Source organism: Anarrhichthys ocellatus, unplaced genomic scaffold (genome assembly GCF_004355925.1).
Source record: "Anarrhichthys ocellatus isolate YVR2014 unplaced genomic scaffold, GSC_Weel_1.0 scaffold45, whole genome shotgun sequence".
Lineage (NCBI taxonomy): Eukaryota > Metazoa > Chordata > Actinopteri > Perciformes > Anarhichadidae > Anarrhichthys > Anarrhichthys ocellatus.
This window is the reverse complement of record NW_022280075.1, coordinates 734,048-749,792: the sequence shown is the minus strand read 5'-3', so window position 1 is coordinate 749,792 and position 15,745 is coordinate 734,048.

The following is a 15,745-nucleotide window of genomic DNA, read 5'->3' as shown; positions in this document are numbered from 1 at the left end:
GAAGGACAGAATCACAGAGGTGGAAGAAACGAAGGAAGCAGAGGAAGGGCAGAAAGAGAAAGATTTCAGCAGCAAGCAGCAACTCGAGTAACCTCCATTCTGCAGTTTCTCAATTTAGCTGTGTAAGGAAAACGGCTGTTTACATGGAAGTGTAGATTATAGGCTCGATTAAGTTGTTTTCTTTGTCACAGTTTGAGTTTCAATAATAAATCAGTATTTTTATAAATATTGCCTATGGTGAGAAGTCTCACTGGATTAGGTTTTTAGTTTATTTGAGAACCAAGCTCATTCAATGAAAAAAGAAATGTCATAGAGTTGATTATGTTAAAATATGGATGAAGGGTTTTTATTTTATTCATTTTTTTAAATGGAGGGTAAATCAATCGTCCCTCCACTGACTCAAATTATAGTGAAGCAGCGAATGCTGCTTCACAACCTCCCAATTTCCCTGCTTCAAATTGGTCTTTATGAATAAAAAAAAAACATAAATTACAATTCTACTTTACTAATCCCCACGGGGTTTAGTTAATCGTCTGCATTCAACCAATGAAACGCCTCATACACAAACACAGAGCCATAAACTGGAGAGGCCTGAGGGGCATAATTGCAGGAGCTTGCTCAACCTCCAGGCTGCAGTACCTACAGTCAAAGTTGCCAGCTTATTATTTCTACCAGCCCACCCTAACATAGTCCGTTGAAACCGGGCTTCTTGCAGGTGTGAAAATACCCTACATTTTCCTTTGTGGTTTCCAGCAAAGAAAAATATTTAGCTCTTAAGCTTTTAGCTGCCTGCTGAAACTATCAAGTTCCAGCATATAAAGCTGCTTTTCAATTCATTTTCAGTTATCAAATCAGATGTTTTGAGCTGGGATAGTTGCTCCAAAGCTATGTAGTGTCCTTCAGCTAAAGATAGCGAGGGATGAGAGGTAAGGAGAGAAGAGGAGGTCTGTTCAGGAGAGAGATAATGGTGGAAGTGGAGGCAGAAGAGAGGCAGACAGGCAGACCCAAAAGATGGATGGATAGAAAGAAAACTCTTCTGAGGACCAAAGTTTGCTGCAATCATGTTGCAATACTTTGACAATTTCCTCATCCCTTTGTTGTTGGTGTGTTTTGGTATGGATTTTTCAGATGAGCAGGGGAGCAGCTCTGATACGAGGGTTACAGCTGACAACATGACAATTTTTTTGATGCACTGCAGATCAAAGAAGTTTTAACTTTGCAGTCAATCAAATATTGAGGGTGACAGGACGGATGGAGGCACAGGCCTTATTACACATGCTGTAATGCTTGTGTAAGGCTCGATCCTCAAGAGTTTAGGGTTTGTGTTCGCAAACACACAAGGTTTGATTAGCAACCGCAAAATTGAGCCATTCTCATTTTTGTGACATTGACTAAATTAATGCAATTAACTAAATTAATGAATGTAATTAAAGTGATTTCAAAGTAAATCACATAGTTTACACCAGCGTCATTTATATTTGGTACCTGTTCATTGAAGTTTGGAAGATCCTAATCAAGCTTTTCCTTCTCTATGGCTGCACCATTACCTCAAAGGATGAATGCTGTTGGAGTCTTGTGCATTATTGATTATTCTTAATGTGTTTTAAGACAGGTTGTGGAGCAGAGTTTGGCTGCTGGGCTGTTGGTGTAGTTGGTATTCATTCAGCCCAAACAGCCAGTGTGCTGACTGTACACGTGTTAGCTGTAGCTAGCTCGCAAAGTAGAATCAGGAGAGGAATGTCTGTGTGTTGAATGACCTCAGAACTCGCCGCCATTCTTTATGTTTTGTTTCCCTCCAGTCCCCCTAATTCTTCCTCGTCTTTCGATGTTGATGGAATTATATTAATAGAGCCCTGGGATAAGCACATTTGTTTTTGCCGTTGATGCATTTTCAGGTCATGCAGACGCATCTTTGCCTGAGTTCACTCAGAGGTTGTCTCATGTAGAAAAGCAGGTTCAATAAATGAACGACACTTGGTGTGTTGCAGCACAGATGAGCTTCAACGAAGCAGCCTGCCCAGATCAATGTCAGCAGCTCTCAAACAGCAGTCAGTCTGTCGGTCCTCTTTCCAGTTGGTGGCCTTTTGCTCACCTTCACCTTGAAATAGCCTGCTGCCATCAGGCCCCTGTGTAGCAGAGCAGATGAAGTCCCTGTCGACCAGTCCGTCTGCACACTCGAGCATGGTGATGACTCCCGACAGCTGGCTGCATTTGCTTCCTTCTCACGCCACCCTGCCTCTTGCCCTCGCCACCACCGCCGCCGCTGTATTCACTCCAGACCTTTAACCCTCACGGTGAGGTGAGGCCTTCAGACTCAGTGGAAAAGAGCCACAGCTAAAAATAGAATGCTGGGATTGGAACCGCAACGTCCAATCCAGCTTTGCCTGGGCAAAAGGTTTTGAACATGTGTTTGTAGCTGTGGTGAAAAAACATAAAACTCACAGTAAGGATTGGCAGCTATTTTGACTGTGTCATGGGCGTTTGTGATAGAGCTCCGTTGTTGTGGTGGATGTCTGTAGGTGAGTATTGTTGTGCAAAATAAGAAAACAACTTCTTCCTTTCTTTGCCTGTGCAGGTGCTCATCCTGCTATTATATCAGGTGAGGCCTCTCCAAGAATAAAAACTACATTTTTTTAATGCATGAGAACTTAGCAAAGGAGTGATTTTTTTTTTCAAAGTTTGCTTACAGTACGTCTAACACATGGAGCAGTCAATTTCGCTATAGTAAGTGTTAACTGAAGTAGCTATGGCTACCTGCACATTAATATCCCTCCCTGTTTGTTGTGGACTGTACTTGTAAGACAGCAGATCAACATCTGCTTTCCGTGGCTATGTCATAATTAAAACTATGGAACAGATAATTGTGTGGGCGTGTTTGTGAAGATGACATCTGTCTGCCTGTTAGAGTCTGCGTTCGGCGGTTTCCTGTTGCTTCGTCGTCTTCACGTTGTGGTTGTTAAGGTGTCGAATGCTTCTTATCTCTGTAAAGCTGCTTGCTGTTACCTGCTGTCATTTTTTCCTTCACTGGCAGAGTCTGCACTCATTTGTCTGCCTCGTACATATCTGCATTTTGACAGCCGAGCATGCTGGTGACCTGTCATATGTGAGTGATGCTCTATGATCGGTGAAGGCTGGTGATGCTAAGAGTGGAAAATTGGTTGTTATTTATATATATTTATATATATATATATATATATATATATATATATAAATAACGAGAGGCAGTTTGGATCTTTTTTTTAAGTTTTCTAAGTCTGTTCATTTTTCCATTGGAGATTTGTTGGTCCCTCTAAAAAAAAAAAGGAACTATTAGATTTGGACTTTTTTTTTTTCTTTTGCTCTGACCAAGCTGCTGTTTTTGTTTGTAGTGAGAAAGGTTGAAACTGCAGTGCTAAAAAGTACTGCAGTGGAGTCCATTATTTCCATTTTATTCTACTTTATACATCTACTACGCACCATATTTATGCAACAGCCTTGCTGTTGTTACAGTTCCCATCAGAGTAACATTTGACACTCAAAAACTCACAAAATGTGATGCATTTTATGGATTTAACCACCCAACTTATAAAGAATCTATCATTGTCTCTAAATGTACCACTCAAAGTAGTTGAGCTTATTTGATGAAGTTAATGTACTTCTATTATGCTTGTGCTTTTTGGGGTTGTACCCACATAGTTGAACGCCCTTCTTGCGAGTCGGTTTGGAGAAAAGCATCATCAAAATACTTGTAATATAAAGTAATGAAATAAGTCAGTACAAGTACAAGGCTGGATTACCTGGTAAAGTAAGGCCTTGGCCTTGTGGCAGATAGCTAAAGGTTCGCTGTCCATCAACTGGTCTGTGGTCATTAAGAGCAAATGTGCTCTGTACGCTGTAGTTGGGTGCACTGTACACAGGTACTTGAAGGGGACAAAATACGTACACAATATAAAGACAGTTGGAGGAACGGTGGTCAATTAAGCCCCAATGGCTCATTTGTGTACCAGGGCCAGCTGGTGGGTTAATCCAGCCATGCTGAAATACCTATAGCTCCTGTTTGCAGCTGCTGCAGGGGCATTCTGTGCTGAGGTGGAGACTGAAGGAACTTTTGAAGGCCAGATAGCTCAGGCTGCATCATGGAAAGTAATATCTGAGCTCCTGCTTTCGATCTAATGTATCAACCCACCCACAGACATCCTCATTTTGTTCTCTTGCTTTAATATATGAAAGCCAACATTTTGGAGTTTTTTTTTTCAGTCAACCAAGGTGACATGAGTAAACAGTGGAAACAAGTTTTACAAACAAAACTATCAACTCAATTTTGCTTCCTTCCTCTTATAACTTTTTCATCCTTTTCTGTTTTCATTACCTCTCTCTTGTCTCACTTCCTCCTCCTATTATTCAGTTTTCTCTCTCTGCAGTTCTTCAACCGTCCCTCTATTCTCACTTCCATTCTATTCCCACTCTAGTTTATCGGCTCACATTTGTCTCCACTCCCCCCCTTCTCTCCCCTTCCATTGCTCGCTGCCTCCCTCTTTCTTCCTCTATCTTTCTACCTCTATCCCTATCATTTGTCTTCTTTGACGACTTGTCATTCCTCTCTGTTTTCAAAGTGTGATGATGTTTTTGTCATTTCTGTGTCTAACATTACTTTTTTTCTGTTTTATCTGGTAAAGTGGACGTTCCTAGAGCTGAAATGATTCTTTGTTGCTCCTGCTAGACTCGTCTTTGCATCATCAGACGGAGGATTTTGGGGAAACAATGTAACCCTCCTGTGAGATACAAAGTGTAATTTGCAATTGTGCACAACAACATGTTATAATAAGAAAAAATGAAGACGATAAGTTTGACAATCACTGAAAGGCTTGTAAAATCATTGAAAGTGAATTTGTTTTAGCTCTCCAAATGCACTACACGTTCTCCTATAACAATCACACCAGTACATTTTAAACTCTGTCATCTATTTCTCACAATGAAATGTCCCAACATCCATTTTGAAAAGTGTGTAAAGAAGTCAGTATGCTACACTGTGCTTGTCGGACCTTGTAACAGTGCCTGAAACGCCCTCCATCCACACCTCACAGACGTTGTAATTGGGGGTCAGCGTACAACAATTTTTGCAACTGACAACCAGACAATCATGCCGACTTTACGCAAGGATTGGCCAGATGTTGGGGGGTTCAGGAAGCAGCCAGCGCCCTGTGAGCACTTTTTTACTTTTTATTAAAAATGCCAAGCACGTATTCATCTGGAACAAAACATGACATTTTTTTTTTACTTAATAGTTTTTAGTTTAACCTAATAGTTTTGTTGCCTAAACCAAATCTAGTGTTTTACTTTGTTAATCACCTGGGGATGTGCTTTGATCTGGATCACTATTGAAATCCATTGTAATTGTTACGTATCCAAGCCTACTACCGATGATCCATGAAAGACCAAGCCTTTCAGACCCGCAACTCAAAGCTACACAGAGTCCAGGTTTAACAGCATAATGTAGCTTTTTATGGTGTATATCTGTAATTTCCATTTTATAAACAAAACTAAAAAAGTTATCCGTGCCTTTTGGGTGTCTTTTCCAGTCATGTATGTGCCCTCTGGTAGCACTTAGTGAACCAGAAATAAAAGATTGTTTCCGAATTTACCTGGATGGTGATTGTGACCAAGACACTGCTATTAAACCTGAGAGCTAGAGTTCTATACACAATACATTTGTAATGTAAGGGGGTTAAGAGGATGGGAACTTGCAGCCGAGCTTAAAGGAGAAAAGAAAGTGTCATTTTGATATCTTTCTAGAGTAGATATGAGCAGTGGTCACTCTTGGGCAAGAAAATATGTCATTTTCCATTTTAGGAGCAGCTGAGGATGAGGGAAAAGTGTCTGGGACTCAGTGAGAGATAAAGCACATGTCACTGTAGACAGAAGAGAACGAAGCAAAAGAAAAATACTAAATTCCTACCGATAATGGACACAGGTGAAAGAAGGTCACCTGTGTCTTAAAAACATCTTCAAAGTCACAGCAAAAAGGAGAAAATTATAGTCCAGCTCTGCAAGGTCAAATCTCCCAGTGTGTGGTTGTGAAGCAAAATAGATAGAGATATGGTGATTCGGCAGAGTCGAGTTTGGAGGAAGGAGACTTTATGAAAGCTGGCTTTAGCGCTGAGGAATGCTGTAAGCCTCTACATTTAAAAACACTTCACGCAATACTTGTCGTTAAATGAGCAGAGGTCAAAAAGTCGGCATACATGAGCTTTTGACGTAAAGAAGTCTGGTTGCCCCTCTCTTCCAATCACTCGGCATGGTCCACCTCTTCCCTGAGTGGTGAAATCATCTTCTTTTCTCAGTCAGAATCTCATTTTCCAATTCATGCTGAAAACTCATCATCTCCACCACCACCTCGCCCCATGCTCTGACTCAACCTCCAACACCTTCCCATCAGGCTCTGTCTGCTGCATTTCCCCCGACAGACATAATTACACTAGCATTAGATAATGTTATGTTAGGATATGTAGTTATTGCCACTATGTTTTAAGACTGCTGAGTAGAGGTTCTAGAGCAGATCCACCCCCACTGAAAAGAGCCCTACGAACCTAAACCTGTTCTGGGGGCTTTGCTGTCCTGCCCACCTTTGTTCCAGGTCAGATCCAGTTTAAATGACTTAGAGTGAAAGCTCTGTGTTAAAGTTTGATGGCAGGATCCAGGAAAGAGTTTGATAGTATAATCATACAAGAAGAGTGTACGCCAATCACATCAAACCACTTGGGAACAGTCATTATATGTGGGTCGGTAAGACGCTCTACATGCCAATCAGCCACCATGACATCTGCACCCTTGGTTCATCGGCACCGATTGTTGGCAAATTGCCAGCTGCAGTCCGATATGAACATAAGTGGAGAGACCGGCGTGCACCACATGCTGAATGAAAACGAAACAAATCATCATGTGGCGTTGTGATATTAAAGATTGTGCTTGTTGCCTTCGAGAGAGTTCCATTTTTCTTGACACCTGTAATGCTGACATGAACCGGGGATGTTTAGTCTTTTATGATATTACAACTAGCATATACTCAACTCAAGCATATAGGTGCTTTAATAAGGAGGTTTCACGATCATGTTTTTGTTTGCCTCTAAGTGTTGCAGAAATTATAATTGTATTGACAAGGGTTGTACACAATAACCTTTTGTATTGTACCTCTAAATTTACAAGTATTAATGGCAATTGGTACTTTTTTTGGTTCTTAATAAGGATCTCGTCATAATTTTCTTTTCCATATTGTCCATGTTTTCATAGGTATTTTATGGATTTCTTTATGGGTCCTCTCCTGATAGACTGTTAACATACTACCTTTACCATACAGTACACCTTATAAATACTTACTGTAATTCTGGGAGCAGCAGTATAACTATCATGCAGTAAAACCTGGAACTTTAGCAGTGAGTGCACTGAGTATGTCTGTATTGCTGATGCTATTTTTAACTCGCTCCGCCATATATTCTTTATTCACCGTTTTCTCCGTGACTTCCCTGGTCCAGCGATACCTCGGTGAGGCTGAGTGGCACTGCAGCCGGAGGTTAAAGGCCCTGCTGCCAGCGCCAGCATGTAACAGTCCTCTGCTCTCAATTCTCAGCTGGTTAGGTTGTTAGAAATGCCCGCCAGCTGATCCCAGAGGGGTGGAGCAGAGTGTCAGCTCCCCGCACAGAGCTGAGAGGAGGAGAGAGAGGACGAGAGAGTGTGAAGGGATTTGAATCTGTTCTTTTCTCCTGTTGTACCTTTCAGCTGCTCCCTTTTTCCACATTTCCATACCTCTCTCCCTCACTCTCATTCTCATTCTGTGGGTCAAATTCAGATTTATTTATATTGCGCTAAATTATAAAAGAATTTAAAAGGGCACTTTTCCTATAGAGGGAGTCTAGACCATATTTTCTTTTTACAGAGACCCAACTGTTTCATAACCATCAGCAAGCACTCGAGCAGACCCAGGCTCAAACAGTAGCACAATGCAAGTTCCACATACAGAGCCACCACAGCGGCACTGGTATGGTTTTCACCCTGTGAGTCTGTGTTCCATCATGGCAAAATGTAGGCCTGGAGACACCAGTTTGTATTACTTTGCCAGTTGTTTATATATTCGTCACAACCGTGCAAGGTGCAGTCACAAAACTGTGAATTTTTAAATGGTTCACCCTTTTAATAGGGGTAATAACCAACAATCTTAACCACTCCCATTTGTGCAAAAGAGCAGTAAACGCCTGAGATAATCGCATAGAGGTGGACTAATTGGGAGCCACACCGACCAAAGTCACAGTGTGTGATGTCATCACAAAGCCCCAGGGGCTGCTAGCTGCTTTTGACCGTTTCTACTATTTGACCAGTGCTTACCCCTCACTCTGCACGGACAGTGTACCAAGTAGAGCAGAAATGACATTACAAAAAAAACATGGAACAGCTGTCAGTTGTAAAACACAAGAGGAGGCCTGGGAGTAAGCCTCCGGTGGCTCTGCTCACTCAGCCAGGCAACATCGTGATGGAGCATGTCATATCCATGATGTGTGTTGTGTTCTGCAGGTGCACACACTTACTGCTTTTGATTGTCTTTGGGGTGGACCACTGTGTTTACATTCTGGTGAAGATTATTTACATATTTATCTATAAACATCTTGTTATTGTTCAGTATGTTTTCAGCTTACACGCAAACTCACCATGTTGCTGGAGTTTTTGTTAAAGTTGATGATAATCCAATCTCAGAACCCATCAGCTATCGGTCTGACAACAGATAAGACTTCCTTTTCCGTGCGCTACTAATAATTTAAAGTCAGAGTTGCCAGTTTACCAGCTAATTTCCAACCAATCAAAAAGCTAAATCATTATCAGAAGATAGCCGATGGGTTCCGTTATTGCATTTCCGCCAATGTGTTACGCCTCTTTTGCTCATCACATGGATTGATAACCAGCATTCAACCTAGCCTGCTTGAACGTGATTGGTCAATACTACTCGGACAACAAACAGAAACCGGAACCAAAATCTTGTCCCGTTGCCAACAGCTGAACGCAGAATCTGTTCATAGCGATTAATGGTAATATAATACCTGATAATATTGAATTATCGCTCAGCCTATACCCATGACAGAAATATGCAAACTATAAATCAAGTGATGTATGCCAGACCATATGCATTTGAAATCAATATCCTGGTTTCACATTTTCTGTGTCCCAGGAGAAAAACACCTCCAACGTGGCTGCTGGAGGGTGCGTTTGTTTTACCAGAAATCCCCCTGCACTCCGGTACAAGGTGGTTGGATTGTCCTGGTGCTGCTTTGAGGTCTTATTCTGGGATGTAGTGCACAGCTGTAGCTCGATGAGACGTGTATGTGTGTTTGTGTGTGTGTCTTTGCCAAAACCCAGCGATCCCTGAGCTTAGCACTCTCTGGGGCTGGAGGCTTGAGTTGGACAGACAGACGGGGAGGGGGGGGGGTTTGTTATTGTTGTCCCTCTGGTTAAAAAAGCCAGCTGCATCTGACCTCTAACCTCCCACCACCGCCTCTGGCTGTGGCACACACATACCCGGAAACATCCACAAACATGCAGAGGGACGCGCAACAAAACTGAATTGCTATCCCCACGCCTGCGTGGCCAGCTATCACAAATGCACATATAAAACAGGACACACACATACGCATAAGTTATTGAAGCCACACTTGCAGGTCATAACAGAGGACAAAAAAAAAAAAAAAGAATACTGAAGACTGGATGGTAAGAGAAAGAAAATGTCTTGTCGAATTTAATTTGAAAGGAGAGAATTGGAAAAGAGTGGGCGTGCACATGCCTGCGTGTATGAAGTGTCTGAAGTCTGCGACTCAATTCATGTTTCAAAGGTAATTATGCTGACATTGTTCACAGCTATGATTATTGTGAGCATGTGTGTGCATATATAAAAGGCAGCGCCATGGGGTCTATAGCTGCATGTTTATGTGGTTATGTGTATAACATGTGATGTGAAAGTGAAAAACATTGCAGCCCTTTTGTGTTGTTCTTCTCTCGCTCTGTCTCACGTTCTGCCTCATTCAAAATGCGCTAATAGCCCGTCAGCTGACAGCAGTCTTTATTGAGCTGGCAGACTTTGTGTACGAGTGAAAAAAGAGCTGGATAGAATAGAACATAAATGCAAAGAGTTGCACATCAATGAGACACAAACCAAACCATAATACCATAAAACTCAATCGCTGCCAAATAGTTTAGAGAACCATTCAAATAGTAATCAAGAGGAATATGATAACAGGAGGTACACATATATATATTAACAGTCATGCCAGAAAACACTAAGTTCTGTACTAAAAACTTTGAAATTGCAGATTTCAGAAACTACCAAATTTGTCTTTCCCCCTTTTTTTTGTGAGCACCAGCCCTTAGTCTGTCCAGTCAGTCAGCCAGTAAACTACTGGTGCCACTTACTGAGTTAGTAAACAGCCTGAAATTCAGTAAGTCACAGAGGCATTCAGTCAGTAGGTCATCCAGTCAGTCAAGTTACTTTGCCTGTGAGTGTGGTTAAAAGGTGAACTGAATATCAATAGAAAGCAACAGAGGCAGAAGAGTTTGTTTCAGCACCATGAAGAGAGACCCAAAGAGAGAATGAGGCTGCAGTCCAATAACTTTTTTTGCTTAGGAAGGTTCCTAACTGCGTGAAATGACCTAAAAGTATTATGTGGCTGACATGATAATAGCTGGACGAATCCGTTAAATGCTCAGGAAATAAGATTCCTTTCTTATCTCCTTTAGCATAGGCTACACTGGAACATCCTTTACGAAAAGAAAGGAGATAATGGCATCCCACAATTCCTTGCGGCAGCAACATTCAAAGCGACGCACCATTCGGTCATCAATAACATCATCCATCGCTGTCATTGTACACTATGGATGAACTGAGGAAGTGGGATTCTGTTCCGGACTGGAATACAGTGTCGGGTTTCCACAGTGTTGAGTTTGTCACTGTTATAAATAAAGTTGCCTTAAAAACAAAACAAAAACAATTTGCTGTGGCATAAGTGAAGTTGGATTATCTTCGTACCATGGTTGTCTCTCATAAGTCCTCATGAATTCCCTTTTCTTGAGCTCATGACGATTTCCATTGAGGTCAAGATAAAGTGTTTAGGAAGAGAGATAAGACGTCATTTCTTTGACTTTTCGACCACAGCCTGGATTTAAATGATCCAGCAGAGAGAGACCCAAAGACAGACTTGGTTTAAATGTTTCAGCACCATTCAGTACCACAACATTTTTGATCAATAATAAAGAGACAATACTCCCTATTGCTTTTCTTTGTAATTTACTTGGTGAGAGCTTGGAATATCCTGCCCCTCGTATCCTCATCTCCGTTTTTGAAAATCGTCTTCAAGTATACTCAATTAAAAAACATTCCGGATATAATTACAATACTCTCTTGCATGTCCCACTTATTCCGTTTTCCATCATCCTCTATTTCTCCCTCTCCCTCATTCTGATTATCTCGCTCTCTCGCTCTCTCTCTCTCTCTCTCTCTCTCTCTCTCTCTCTCTCTCTCTTCCCTTTTCACTTTCTGGTTCACAAATCTTGAAAATTGAGATCTGAAGTATGGTGGTGCTGGAAGCCTTGATACGAGGCTACCACTCTCAGTCAAATGAAGACACTCCTTTGGCACAGAGAGCCGTAAGAACAGCCACATTCCTCCGTCTGAGAGATTGCTATTCAGAGAGCAAGTGGATCCTCCACTGCCTTTACCTGTCATCACTTATGCCCACTCTATTCAGGCTGAAACACTGATGAGACCTGTGGTGTTTTAAAAGGACGGTGTACTTACATTTAGACTTTGTATTCATGCTTTGTTGCAGACTGTAAATTAGAGTACCGCTCTGCAGTTTTAGGATAATGCTTCCTGTCTGGAAACTCACCACAACAAAAACAAAATATGGATTGGACTTGCATTTACATTTTGATTCCTTTTAATTATCCACAGTTGAGTCAGTGCTCCACATGGCCCAGGATAATTTCACGTATTACCACCCTGCAAGAAACCACTGAGTCACAGTACGATGCTCACATGCACTTCTGGGGTTCTACTGTACGCATTCTGCTGCAGCCGATTGCGCAATGCAGTTGGAGGGATGAGCATTTCAACAATGTATTGTATGTTGTTGGGGGGCATTGTTAGGATGACAACATAAGCTTCAAACGATGACGCTCTAAGTACCTCTTTGACTCATTTGACAATATGGTAAAATTACTTTTGAGTGGGACTCAAACAGTGGACTCCTGGAAGAAAGTCCTCTGTCTGTTTGACTCATCCACTCACCAAAACTGTGTTGACTATCTCTCTCTTTGTACAACATCAGTTGGCTCTGAGCTTCCAAAAACGACATGGGTGGGGGTTTTTTGGACGTTGAAAGTCTGCTGTGTCGATATCAGATGCCTACGGGCACTGAACAAGCATCTGTGTTTGACCAGTTGGTTGATGGAGTAGAGAGAACACACTGAGAACCAATTGCAAAAAGTAGCCCCACAACTGATGTTGACATTCGACACTCAACATAAAACTGAGAATAAACTAACCTTTTGTAATTCAATTTGAAATAATGCAAATATACTTTCTATAAAGATTCTCAATTTCACATGTTCTGTAGGTCCTGCTGCTCGTTTACTGATTGAAAATTCAAAAACCTGTAGGACTGTTAGATTACCCAGAAGACTCACATTTTTCAATATTAACTATAGAAATAAACAAAATCTTTGCCATGGGAGTTCACAGAGAGGGTAAAAGTACTTCCAGATCCAGGGCCACTTTGCAGCTCTGTGAAAACAAAAGTTCATCATGTCAAGCCAGGATTATAGAGATGAGTATATGATTTGTTTCATGCTCATGCATTTTGCTTGTGTATATTTTATGTTGAAACAGTTTGAAAGAACCTGTTGCGGTACATTATGCTGCACCCCTCCGCTGACAGGTTATTTGGCGGGCAGTTTTTATCCCTGCAGTGTGGTGGGATGGTCAATAGCAAATACCAGTGTCTCATTAACTTCCGTTAATTTAGGTGGGACTTCTTTACTTGAAAGTAATGAAAATGTGAGGCTGCAGTCGGCTGAGGCTCCAGGTCTGTAGTCCGCAGACTTCTGACAATTTTATTTGCTTATTAGACTGATGTCCCACGGCTCACGTTCAGTAAAAAACAATCAACTGAACATAGTTGCAGGAATGACAATAAGACCAAAGACTCCTCAGTTCAGAGATGAGAATCTTGGTTTGATGTGTATGGATGACCACATCGGATTTGTTAGGAAACAGTGATTCAATAGATAAAAATAGGAGAGGTTCAAGCCAGGGATGCGGTATTATTGGTTGAGACACATTTACTGTTGATTGGTTATCCTCTCTGTGTGAATATACCAAACAGATGTCTGACAGAGGTGGTGGGGTGGATGGTGATTTTTAATTTTTGTCATTCTTCAAGTCAGCCTTGACATTTCGGTGTTCTGCTGATATGGTCAGTACGAACAAATCACTTTGTTAGGCATCCGACAACGGTTGTTATATTTCTGAAATAGCTGAAATACCCCGGCTTCCTTCACTCTCACGCCAGATTGTTTCGTCAGCTCAGTGGTAACTACAACCTTGGCCCCTCTGAGTGTTTCCTCTACTAAGAGTTTGTTGAACTTCGCTTATCTGAGATTACGACTAACTTGTCTTTTCCTTGTGTCTCAAGATCCCGGTGCCCACGTCGCAGCCCAGCCGCCGCCACTCACGCCGCCTCACCTTCCTACCTGCATTCTCCGCCGGCTCTACGAACAACTCAATAAAACCTATTTCCTTCATTTTTCTCATGCACCTGCTTTCTGTATTTAACATCTAGATTGTACTTCTTTCCTCTTTTAAAAAAACATCCCAATTTGGGGGAAATCATCATGGCAGACATGGCAGAATAGCAGTCCTCTTGGCCTCCACTGAGCTCTCGGTCTTGTCATTTCAGCGCAGACAGGAAGCGTTTCGCCCCCCTCAGCCAAAGCAGCGGCTGCATAACACAGCTGGAGCGATAGGGACTCCCACAATGATTGAACATAATGACGTGTGAACCCATTAGCAGCTAATCAGAAACAGCAATGAAGCTGATGATGATGAAGGTGATACCGGTGAGAAATCCATCGCAATCATCAACCCCCTCCTCTCAATGACAAAAAGGAGGGTAATTGAATTCAAAAAGTGGATGCTGCTGCTGTGTTACTGCATGTGGTCGCTGCTTACCCAGCTACAAAAACAAGCCGACATGGATACAGGAAGGTTTTTATGAATAATGCATCCGTACCAGAGGAATGAATCTGCTGCTTTTACACTTGTTGAACAGTTTCAGTGTCATGTTCACTTCTGGTTTTATTATTCACTCATCTGGAAGAGTTGCTGTAACTGCTGATGCAACTTAATCAGGCAAACGTGAAACCGAGGTAATACGGCAAATTCACGTGCACTGTAAAAATCAAATCACATTCCAGCTCAGTATCATGGAAAGGTCCTGTAATAGTCACCAAATGCAAACTATAGGTGTTGTGTGTATGGATATACATTTTTGCTCAGGAGAAAAACAAATCCAATGGAAAGTCAATTAGGACCAAAACAACACATATACACACACACACACACATAAATATATGAATCCCAGCAGACAAAAAAAGACATTTATGACATGTAAGCACAAACACACAACAGCACATACATGTACGTACATACAACACGTTATTAAATTAATCAATATTACAGTTTCACACATGCCCAAACACTATCTTTCTCTCTCTCACACACACACACACACACACACACACACACACACACACACACACGCACACACTGTCCAGTGAGAGGGTAGGCATGGGAAGTGACAGCAGATGAGATCCCCAGACGTCTCTTTCCCGGGCTGCTAACAGCTGATCTGTCCCATTCTTCATCATCATCTCCATGGCCGGCGCTTCGCACACTACGCCCACAACAAATTCACTTTTTCCCCTGATTCTCTTTGTGTTTTGGTGATTTTCTCTCTTTCTCACTGCCTTCTCCCCATCTGCCGACTCTTCATTCTGTCCCTGTCAGTTTGATTCAGACTGTGGTCCTGTGAAGCTCACTAATGCTGCTGGAAAAACTAAAGTTTCAGTGAAAAATGGATCTTGATTTTTACAACTTGTTTTCAGTACAAACAATACAGCCTAGTCCAAATGTGTGTATATATTTGTACATATAAAACCAACGTAAAATGTTTTACTCTGTTTTTTCTGCATTTCAAAAGAGGAGATGTTTGGGAAATCAAGATGAATAGCTGTCTTACACTGTTTGAAAGGATATGAAGAAAAGAAAAGAATCTAATGGATAACTGTTGAAAAAGTTTTAAAAAATAAATATTTTATTGTCAGACTGTTCTGTCAGGCAGAAAAAGAAATCTGCATTCATTTATTGTGGAAAAATAAATATGTTCCTGCATTTGCCAAAACATAATTAAATACAGTAAGCTCATTGATGGGGTTGTTTCATTATTTCCCTTTTGTAAGGTTGTCCACATGTGTTTATATTTGTACAGATAAAACTGATGTACACGTCACACTTTTTTACTTTGTGTTTGCTGCATTTTGGCTCCAAATCTTTTTATATAATTATTATTTATATATTAGAGTTTTCTCACACAGTTTGAACGGATAAGAAAAGGGAAAAACGTAAATGGATGATTGACGAACTTTTTAAAACAATAAATTGAGTGTCAAAGACCGT